We start from the raw sequence: 11,242 nt of genomic DNA on the forward strand, positions 1-11,242 counted from the left end.
CAGTCCGAATGTTTAAAAACAAAATTTGGATAACACTTTAGATAGAGAGATGTATTCTGATTTCTTCTCTTAATATTATGACTTTCAAATGAGGGACTTGCATTGCCTTTATTTCTCTTTACTATGTAAGTGCTTACATTCTTTATGAGAAAAATAAAAGATATAGAAAAGATAGATAAGAAAATAAAATCAGTAATAATCCCCTCACTTAGAAATGACTGCTGTTAACATTTTAGTTTTTTGTTTTCTATCTATTTATGTTCAATTTGAATGAAAACAGTATAATTTCACTGTGTCTACATTGCTTGGTAACATAATGATTTAACTGTATAATAAATAGTATATTACATGAATGTTTTGAGTAATAGTCTGTGTGATAATTTTTATTAGGTGTATGGTGTTCCACAACATAAATGTATCATAGTTTACTTCACAAATAAACTCCTATCAGATACTTATGTAGCTGTTAATCTGTGATTTATAATGAAGCTATAAACATAACTTTTAGCTAAATATTTATGGATACCCTTCATTATTTATTTCCTAAATAGTAGAAGTAGAATTTTATGGTCAAAGGATAAAGACATGATTTTCTTACATTCAGGAGATACTCAATTATATGGCTCTATCATAATTTATTTATTATTTTTACTTTTTTAATTAAGACAGAGTCTTGCTCTGTCACCCAGGCTGGAGTGCAGTGGTGTGATCTCAGCTCACTGCAACCTCCACCCACCAGGTTCAAGCAATTCTCCTGCCTCAGCCTCCTGAGTAGCTAGGACTACAGGCGCACACCACCACACCGAGCTAATTTTTGTATTTTTAGTAGAGATGGGGTTTCTCCATGTTGACCAGGCTAGTCTTGAACTCCTGACCTCAAGTGATCCACTTGCCTCAGCCTCCCAAAGTGTGGACGTGAACCACCATGCTTGGCCTTACCATAATTTATTTAACCATCTTTTCATCTTCTGACGTTTAATATATTGCAATGAACATCCTTGTACCAAATTTTGGTACTGATTATAGATTGTAAGTGTAGTTTTCTTGAAGGGAATTATAGGGCAAAGAAGAAGAAATGAAAAGTTAAAGTGGAAATTGCCAGGTTGCCTCCCTGTAGAATGGGAGTAATCACACAACTTGTGGTAGCGTTGCTGTCCAGACACTGGCCTGGCACACAGTGTGTTCTTGTAAACGCTGCACTCAGGTTCTCATCCTCACAGCTGCACCTGGAGCCCCGGTTCATGCAGTGCTAAGTTGCTGTTTTACTGTGACTTTGAAGCACCAAGAGAATAAATGAAAGAAAATAGCTGGTATCTCAAAACAAAATCAGACTATGCACAGAAGTCGGGCTTGCAATGTGGAGCCATCAGAGTTCTGAATCACAGCCCCAGAGCTGCCACTCCTCAGCTCACTGAGCCTTTTTTTCCCCTTCTATAAAATAAAGGGCTTGTGCTAAAGAATTTGAGGTGCCCTTTGGCTCAGGAATTCTATCTTCCCATGAGTTGTGAATGCTTCTTAAAGACCTCCTGAGTGTCCAGGCATCTCAGTAAACACAGTGATCATCTGGGTCTGATGAAATAAAAATAAGTTATTTCAGTATTTTTACCTTTTTTTCTGTTTTAGTGAGAAGTACTAGCTATCAAAGACTCCATCCTGCTGATTGTATGAAATAGAATGAATGGCTTGGAGGGTACCTGATTAAACAATAGGTGTGTGGGCTGGTGATGAAGATCAACAGAAGGGAGAAGAGAAATAGAAAAGGGTGTTCCATGGAGAAAGATGAGGTGATAACAGAAACTGCTTGACACAAAGAGACTTCTGTTGGTTGCCATGGTCATCAGTCTTCATTTGAGCTCCAGTGTTAGTGAGTTTTACTCATAGCACTTTTCGGTCACACGCGCATCAGAACCACACACAAGTTGACTTGTGGAATTTAAAGTAAACATTTAGGTGCAAAAGAAGCAGAAGCAAAGTGCAAGTTTCTGCACTGACAGAGTGTCCACACCATCGATGCTGCAGCTTGGGCATCTTATGACCTCCTTCACCCAGGCCATCCAGTTCTGTGGCCTGCTGGGACTGGGAACGTGGGAACTTAAAGGAATGCTCTGGGGACTTTGCAGGACAGTGATGCTATCAATGATGAGAGTTTGGCATCTTCACAAAAGGTCTCACAAGATGTCATAAGGTACTGAAAAACCATGCCAATAACACTACTGGTGTGGCATGTTCTGGCTCTTTGGCATTCCTCTTCCTCAGGTGTAGCTTCCTCTGCACAGCTTAACCAAGTGCAAGAAGGGGTTGTGTGGCAGGCTCTGCTGTCAGATGCCGGCCAGGTTTTAGAGACAGAGAGAATTGCGACCTCAAGAAGCTCTGTGCTTAGTAGGGAGGTAGACACATCAACTGATAATTGCACAATCACAGTTTCATCTAGTGGATGCACATAGATAGGATTATAGATACTCTTTTGACTTGATCCTCTCATGGTAACTTCGATGCTTGAAAACATGATCTGCAAGGCCCAACAATGACAGCTCTCTGGAGAATTTGGGATTTGCTGAAGACTCTTCTGTGGGTTTTCTCTGAAGGGTGACATCGTCTCCCTGGATCTCTGTGGTGGGCCTCTAACATGCCTTTCAGGAGAAGGTCTACAGGCCATGTGAAGACACAGGAGCCTGGCAGATAGTTTTAAAACTCTGGAAAGAAAAGAGCAGACACTGTTCTACCTTTCTTCACGGTGTAGGCTGGGTGGGGCTGGGTGGGGCTGGGTTGGGCTGGGGTCTGGGGACAAAGGCAAAGGAATTCCGTCCTTTGTGCAGGTCGCTTCACTCTGGCGGAAACATCACATCCTGCCCTTGTCACCACACGTCTCTGTCCACAATTACTCATCATCTGTGGATAGACAGCCCTGCAGGAGATCATCAATTGCCAATGCAATTCAGCAGATACACTTCATAAATTTTAATTACATTCCCACTGAAAATGAATGGTCAGAAAATATAAAACATCTGCCATCCAGATCATTTACATTTTTCATACAATAAATCATCAACAACATCCCAAACCATGGCTTAAATCATGTGAGTGTGGTAGGTCATGAAGAAGGAATGCCATCCATTGTGCGACAACTATTTGGATCTCAGCCCTTCCTCGGATGCGGGAAGCGGGGCAAGGAGGGGGAGACCCAACAACTTATTGACGAGGGGGAGAGCATTTTGGCCTAGTTCTCATAAATATAAGTTCCCAGATCATATCTCAAACCTGCTAATTGATCTATTTACTATTATTTTGGCCATAGTAAAACAGGGACCAAAATAAGTAAAAGAATATTTGGCCAATTATAACTGCAAAGAGCAGGCATTTGTCACCATGTGGCTTATTTATCTAACCTGCAAGTAGTGTAAGAAGGATGTTGCATTTTCAAAAATCAATTTTTATTAACATTAGATTCATAGAATTCCCATTTGCTTGTAAGCATCTTCCGTGTCATAAAGCACGGTGTGGGCATTCATGTGCTGCTGGCCTCCCTCGCATTCCTTGGGAAGACAGGCGTCTACGCTAAGGACAGAGGGGCCTCTGAGAGACCTAGAGCCCAGCCAAGGGGTCCTGAATGGCACGGGCTGCAGACAGGACACACCTGCAGTGGAACCCTGTGCAAGCGCCCTCGGCATCCTTAGTGGGGGCCTGCACAGCTGCCTGAGGGGTCCTTCAGGGCTTTTCTCCATGCATAGTGAGTTTTCCTTTTTCTGTTTCTTTTCTAAACAATTCCACCTCTATAGACTGAGAAGTGTGATTGGGAGGCCTCACTCTCCTCCTGAAGGCTCTTTTGCTGGAGTCTGGAGAAAGGCTTCTCACATGCAGTCAGGGACATGCTGTGCAACTCGAGAGTTGGTGGGCAGGGACTCAGCAGCTGAGTCTGAGGAGTAAGTGCAGATGGAGGCCGCTGGCTTTCTGGGATTCTTGATATTAAATTCCACAAGAATAATGAAGACGATGACTTTTTAAGGTCAAAGAGATATTAATTCAATGTTTTTATTTTATTGTTGAAGACACTGAGACCCATAGAGAAGTGACCTGCCCACGGTCCTGCTGCAGTCACCAGCACTCTGCAGTCAGAAGCTGTCCCTGGTGGCTGGGGGATGCACCAGCTCTTACTCTTCTTCTGCACTGGTCCAGGTGCCATCGGCTCTTCTGACTAAACTGTGTCTTTACCACAAAGTGTTCATGTCTGTGTGATCAGAGTTGAACTGAGAAATATAGGAAAGTGATGTAAGATAAGGTCCACCTGTCAGTAAAACAACCAGAACTGTCTGTGGAATGGTGCACCATGGAAACCAGAGAACGCAAACCAGAATCCTACTGTGAGTGCTATTTAGAGGTGCAAGGCACTGGACTGGCAGCACGAGGGGCTGCACGCCCGCCCTGTGGGCTCCTTCTCACCCTGACGCAGTGCTCTCTCATCTTCTACACAAGGATGCCACAGACATGCATCGCCTCACTGTCTCTTTGACTGTTTGGGACCATGCTGTCCAAAATTTAACACACAATTGAGCTATTTTTCTGTCTCCTCGAATTCTGACTCCGCATCCTGGATCTGGCCAGCATTTCTCTCCTCTGCAGGGTACACCTCCTTTGGGTGTGGTCTCAGGATCCCCACACAGGAGGACTGACCTTGTCGAAGGCCTGGCAAGGTGTTCCTGGGCCTCTGCCCACAGGTATGTTATACCTGGTCCCTTCCTCCAGGTCCACTCAGAGGTCAGGTTGTAGAGCAAGACATGCCTTTCACAAACTACTTTTGCCTCTCCCTCTAAATATAAGCTGAGATGCCTGGTGGTTTCAAACAATAGAGATAATTTCGTGTACATGAAAACCTGATAAAATCATTAGAAGATGTCATTCAAAGTTAATGGGCAATTTTTCTCTCTAGGGTAGGTAATTATTTTGGTAGGCATTTTTTGAAAAATAAAATCTTAAAGTTTACTGACCAGTTTTTTTGTTGTTGTTATATTCTATTTCCAGTAAAGATGTTCCGGCTGACTAATGTTCTCTTTTCGGATTCAATTGGACATGGTTCTCCAGTGTTTCTTGGCTCTAATTACAGTGGAATGTGCCTGTGAGTTGTCCAACAGCTGCCACATCCTTGTTAAGGTTAGCTGCTTTTGAAAGTTAGTCCAAAGTTAGATATCTTCAGAAAAAGTGAGCTGGAAGTTGCCGTATTTGTCTAGATAATTAAGAATGAGATCTGGTAAAAGTGGGTCTGAATTTCAGGTAGAGATTTCCTTTCCTGCTTGAATGGATTTGAAAAGAATGCAACTGATTTGGTATTAGCATATTTTTGCTTCCTGAAAAGAAAAGTTTTCCACTGTAACCATTTCTGACAGTCCTAGAATTCTCTAGAAGACCAAGGGTCCTATATGCCTAACAGACAAATATATTCAACACACATGTAGAATGTAATATTGAGGGTGAATATTTTCACTCCTATTCAATTTGATAGATGTTTCTGGCACGATGGAATTGTGAAACTTTATTTCTCTCTTAATGTTTTCTAAAAACAAAAAAAAAGGAAGAGAAAAATAAATGAAAGTAAATAAATTCTTAGGAAAAATATTTCCATATTTTCCATCTTCTCCCAAAACTTCATTTTTGGAAAATTCTGAAACAAATCTATTTAATTGTATTACACTTCAAAGACTAAATTTTAAAAACTCTACAAGTAATCAAGATACATTTTGGTTAAGTGAAAAAATTAAGAGTCAAAACTTTTCCTGGTTTAGACATTAACGAGAAAAGATCTTGTGAGAAATTGAAGGAAAATAGAAAAAAAAATATTGCAGTTGCAAGAGAAGAATGATGCCTGCTCCGTGGGAATAGTCAAGCCATGAAAAACCAGCCACCTTATTTCTTCCCCAGAAGACCATAAACACATAGCATCTCACTTTGAGGGGCAAATTCTGAGTTTGGCACTTTATTTGTATTTTATTAATGTAAGCAACAACAAAACACGTTCAATCACGAGTACTCTACTCAGCCAGCTTTATGTCTACCTCTGAATCAAGGTGCTTCTGAGATGCTCCTCAGTAGTAGGGAAAGCTGGCCTGGAAAGCTAAGGAGCCAACTGGCAAGCCCATTAGAGGACCAAGAATTGCATCAGAAAACAGTGGGACCAAACATGTGGGCAGTTATTTTAAAACATGATAAAAACCCACTGTGTATTTTTCTGTGAATTGTTGACAAATGCGCTTAGTAATAGGATAAGTGAAGAAAAATGAATGAATTAGGTGAGATTTACTTACATTTTAGCATTAACAATAAAATAATTTACATGATGTTAGATAAATAAAATAATCAATATAGACACCCTTATATAGACATCCTTATCCCAGAACTCTTTGTAAGGGACACGTAATGATCATAACCATAACAGCAGCAGCAACTCAACAACAAGAGTGGCCCCACAGGTTCATGGAGAATGTGAGCCACACAGACACCATGCTCGACCCGTGAATGCGATTGCATTCAACCGCTCCTTAGGAGACACTTGGCTACCAGACCACACAACAATTGCTAAAGATGTAGAGGCCCTGTGGATGGGGTCAACTGGATGTGTCATTTTTTTCTGTGTAATTTCTAGGATGGAGTCCTAATGCCTTTGAAATAAGACGTAACTATGTGAACATCATGTAAGAAATTTATACCTATGATGACGTCTTCCTCTATGTGTCTAAGACAAAAAAATTATGTCTGCTCTTATTCTTCCTACCACATAGCTCTGTGTTTATTGCTTCCTGAAAATTAATGTTTTTATTGATCACTCTTAAAAAAAAATAAATCAGGGTGAGAGGAAACTACTAAGCTGATTAAACTGGTAACCAGTTCTGCGATCTCGTCACCAGCCTGCTTTGTCATGATGATAAGACTTTGGTCTTATTTTCCCAATATCTGTAATGCCTCGAAATGAACCAATGATGTTTTGACCCAATAACTCAGCTTTTTTTTTTTTTCTTAAAGAATCTTGTTGAGTCACTTTCCTAATACTATTCTCCAGTCATGGAAGTCAGCCAGCTTTGTAATACTGTCTTACAGATGCTCTTCAACTTTTATTGGTCACGATTTGTTTCCCTAAGGTTTGTATGCCTTTCAAATCTTCAAAGTTAGTGAAGCTTTCTTCAGCCAGGATTCATCTGTTTATAGAGCAGAGTGGGTGGCTTTTGGAAAAGACTTGACATGTTATAATATTGGGCTGAGGAGTCACACGCCACTATCCAAGTTGTCATTGAATGTGCGTTTCTTCTTGGGAATGGAGTCTTTAAAACTTTGAGTCCTTTACCAATAGCAAAAATTAGCATCCCTTAAAATTTTCACCTGCCTTAACATTGTGGCCTCTGTTCTGCAGACTTCCAGCTATTAAGTCAGTTTATTTTCCCCCAACATCATAAGCCAAACGCTTCCCACTCACTTCTGTCCTGGCCAGCAAACACACTAGTCTTTTGGGTTACTGCTTTAAATCACAATGAAAACTATGGTTGTGTTTTCACATGCAACTATGACACTGTGAGTTGATCCCATCCTCTCAATCCAATCTGTGTGAAGGAAAATGTTTCTCATTAGGAAACCACTTCGTTGTGATCTCTTGGATCCGTTTCTAGCTGTACAAAATATTCAAAATAGACATCTTTCCTTTCCCTAGACTCCACCCCTACCTCATCTAGCTTTCTAGTGCTTCCAGAAGTTAAACAAGCAGATGTTATAAACAAAAACAAAAACAAACAAACAAATAAAAAAAAAAACGTGAAAGACAAAAACAAACAAATGAAAAGAAAATGACTACTATGAATAAATTTCATCTTCTGTACATTTCTGTTAAAATTTATAAATGTTATATTCTCCATTAAATCTGTGAAGATAATACCCAACTATGTAAACACATTGATATTCATGGATTTTAGAGAAAATTCTAACAGTACTGAGTACTTAAAGTACAGACTTAAAACTATAAAATTATCCTGACACTTGAGGCTAAAGAACATCTTAGTAAGTGATTTGCTGTGTCTGTGAACATTTTGTCAAGATTTGTAGATGTGTACATTATGTTTGGGTTTGAAGCACTTTCTTACCTCTAACTTTTTTCCCTCTCCGCCCCCTTAATCACAGACACAGCAATGCAGCTGCCCTGTGTGTCTCCTTCATCCTGCTGGGGACAGGCACCAAAAAGGAGAGCTGGGGGTAGGGGGTGGGGGGTGGGGGACAGGGGTAAGACACGGACATATTTGGGGTCTGATGAAATAGGCTAATCATGGATCCACTAGGCAAATATTAATTTTCATGGGAAGCCCTGCCATTTTGTAAACTTATAAGAAATAAACAGATGTACTGTTAGCCTCAGGATGTATCTCTTTTCTTTAAAAAAAAAAAAGAAACCCATTGATACATGTCTCTGAAAGGCTGACTCCCACCACTGCATGCTCTTCTAATACTTCTGCACTGTCCTATGTGAGGCATGAGTGATGGGGGGGGGGGTGCCACTGAAAGGCCATGGGTAGGAGTGACGTGTTTTCTGAACACCTGTCACACCTTTATTACCAGTTATATGAAAACATTTAGAACATAGCAGCAAAACATTCATGCTAAAGATCGCTTCTGCTGATCCTTGCTGCTGAGATCTCCCTTCTAGTCCTCAGCGTCTCATCCCTTGACCAGGCTCTTCCTATCTTCTTGGGCTGCTTTCTCTATGTTATTTTTCTCTTCTTCTTCCAGCTTATGGAAATCATTCCTACCACAATTTTCTCTTCTAAATTTGATTCAATAAAACCAAATACTTTTCATTGTTTCACCTGCAGTGATCTTTTTCTTAGACTTTTGCATTTTGTATTCTTTTAGTTTTAGTATCTCTACTGGCATTTCTTATATAGAGGCCCAGTTCACAGCATGCCCACGCTCTACAGTGTATGATACACTTTCAGTGTCAAGCTCCAGCTATGTGAGGCCGTTTGGGATTATTGAAAGGACACCAAGAGGCAATGTAAGCTATTGTTCAAGTCAGGGCACTTTTGAGAGTAAAAAGGCACGTTAACAATGTCACACCATGGATGTAACTGGGACGATTCCAGCCAAGAACTGAGATGGTCCTTTCTTTCCTCCTCTCTCACCCCGTTCTCCTCCTTGTTCTACTTCTTCTTCTTCCTCCTCTTCCCCATCCTCCTTCTTATTCTGTTCTTGCTACTGCCTGTCCATAGGGGAAGTATATGTCTGTCTATCTATCTATCTGTCTATCTATCTATCTATCTATCTATCTGTCTGTCTGTCTGTCTGTCTGTCTGTCTGTCTGTCTATCTATCTATCTGTCTGTCTGTCTGTCTGTCTGTCTGTCTGTCTATCTATCTATCTGTCTGTCTGTCTATCTATCTGTCTGTCTGTCTGTCTGTCTGTCTGTCTGTCTGTCTGTCTATCTATCTATCTATCTATCTATCTATCTATCTATCTATCTATCTGTCTGTCTGTCTGTCTGTCTGTCTGTCTGTCTATCTGTCTGTCTGTCTGTCTGTCTGTCTGTCTGTCTGTCTATCTATCTATCTATCTGTCTGTCTGTCTGTCTATCTATCTATCTATCTATCTATCTATCTACCTACCTACCTACCTACCTATCTATTATCTGTCTCCCAAATGCAAACACTGAATTGCCAGTCAGTAAGTCTCATAAATTTTTGATGCTAGCCCAATGCTGGGCTCACTTTCTAAGCTCCTAGATAATTCCACAACAGAAAGACTAAGGTTTAGGTATTATTTTAGGTTTCCTATAATATTATTAGTATAGGATACTGGTTAAACTGTGGAGACAGAAAGACAAATGGAGACTAGTCTGAACAACCTGGAGACTTAGTCCTCGCTCACAGCCAAATCACATCTGGTTTGGTGGTTTCGCTTTGCAAAGTTGTGACGGGCTCAAGCTCTTCCCACTTTTTTGCCTCACTCTCCTGACCTGTTGTCCTCTCCACATGGCCCCAGATGACTCACCATCATATCCACATTCTAGCCAGTGGGAAGGGGAAGTGGCGTTAGTAAGAGCATGTTCCTCTTTCTCTTGTGCACTGCAGCTCTGCACAGTCCATCTGTTCTTACCCCATCAGCCAGAATGCAGTCACCTCACTGCTACTGGCTGCAAGGAAGGCTGGGAACTGTAGTTTTTCCCATGAGAAGCCATATGCCCAGATTAAAATTGGTAACTGTATTATCAAGAGAGAGTGGGAGCAACTTGGGGACATCAGCAGTTTCTGCCACACTTAGCAATGTGATGTACTCATGGAGGATACATAAGTCTTGCTGTTGTTGCCTGTTGATAACTTCACTCTGTATTTTCTGATCTTCAGTTTACCATATTGTGACCATATTGTGATATATACTGTGTATATATATAAGGACTTTGTTACTTTCACTCAAAAGCTCCAATAAAGAATCACGCAGGCTGGGTACAGTGGCTCACACTTGTAATCCCAACACTTTGGGAGGTCGAGGCGGGAGAATCACTTGAGGCCAGGAGTTTGAGACCAGTCTGGGCAACATAGGGAGACCCAATCTTTACAAAAAATAATAATAAAAAGAATCATGCAAATCTCTAATTGTGGAAGTATTATTTTAGCTAATTACATGAAAAGCTTATGGGTTATACCATTCATTTCCTTACCATGATATTTTATTTAACTTAACTACAAAATCTCAAAGAGTCTAATACTTTCTGAAGCTCTTTTCATTTTGTGCCTTTCACATTATAATTTATAGCTTAAAGCCACCTTTCTCAAAGTCTAAAAATCTGTTAGTCTATTTTTTCCTTTTTATAACCTTTCCAAACATTCTGACATATTAAAGAGATGATGAAGCCCATTATGGCCATTAGAATTCTGATGCAATTAAGTTTTATTCCACTATAAGTGACAGGTACTTGATTCCTTCTTGGAATGGGATAATTTTCTACAGGCCTGCAACTTTTACACTCTCGTTAATTTGCAAGGCTGTTTTAGAAAATATGTTCTCAGGTGCTGAATGAGGTACATCTCTAACTTTGAACAAACCATTGTCTTAATGATCTTCAGGTTATAACATCCATTTTAAAAAACCTCACCATTGTCCCCAGGAGAGTCAATAAAAATGCTTCTGTGCTTTGTTTGTGGACACTTAAATAATAGGAGAGCTCCCCCTACTGATTGACGTTAGGGAATTATGTAGGAGGGGCTAATCTCAGGCCCTTCGT

The sequence above is a fragment of the Rhinopithecus roxellana genome, chromosome 21 (assembly GCF_007565055.1).
Source record: "Rhinopithecus roxellana isolate Shanxi Qingling chromosome 21, ASM756505v1, whole genome shotgun sequence".
NCBI lineage: Eukaryota > Metazoa > Chordata > Mammalia > Primates > Cercopithecidae > Rhinopithecus > Rhinopithecus roxellana.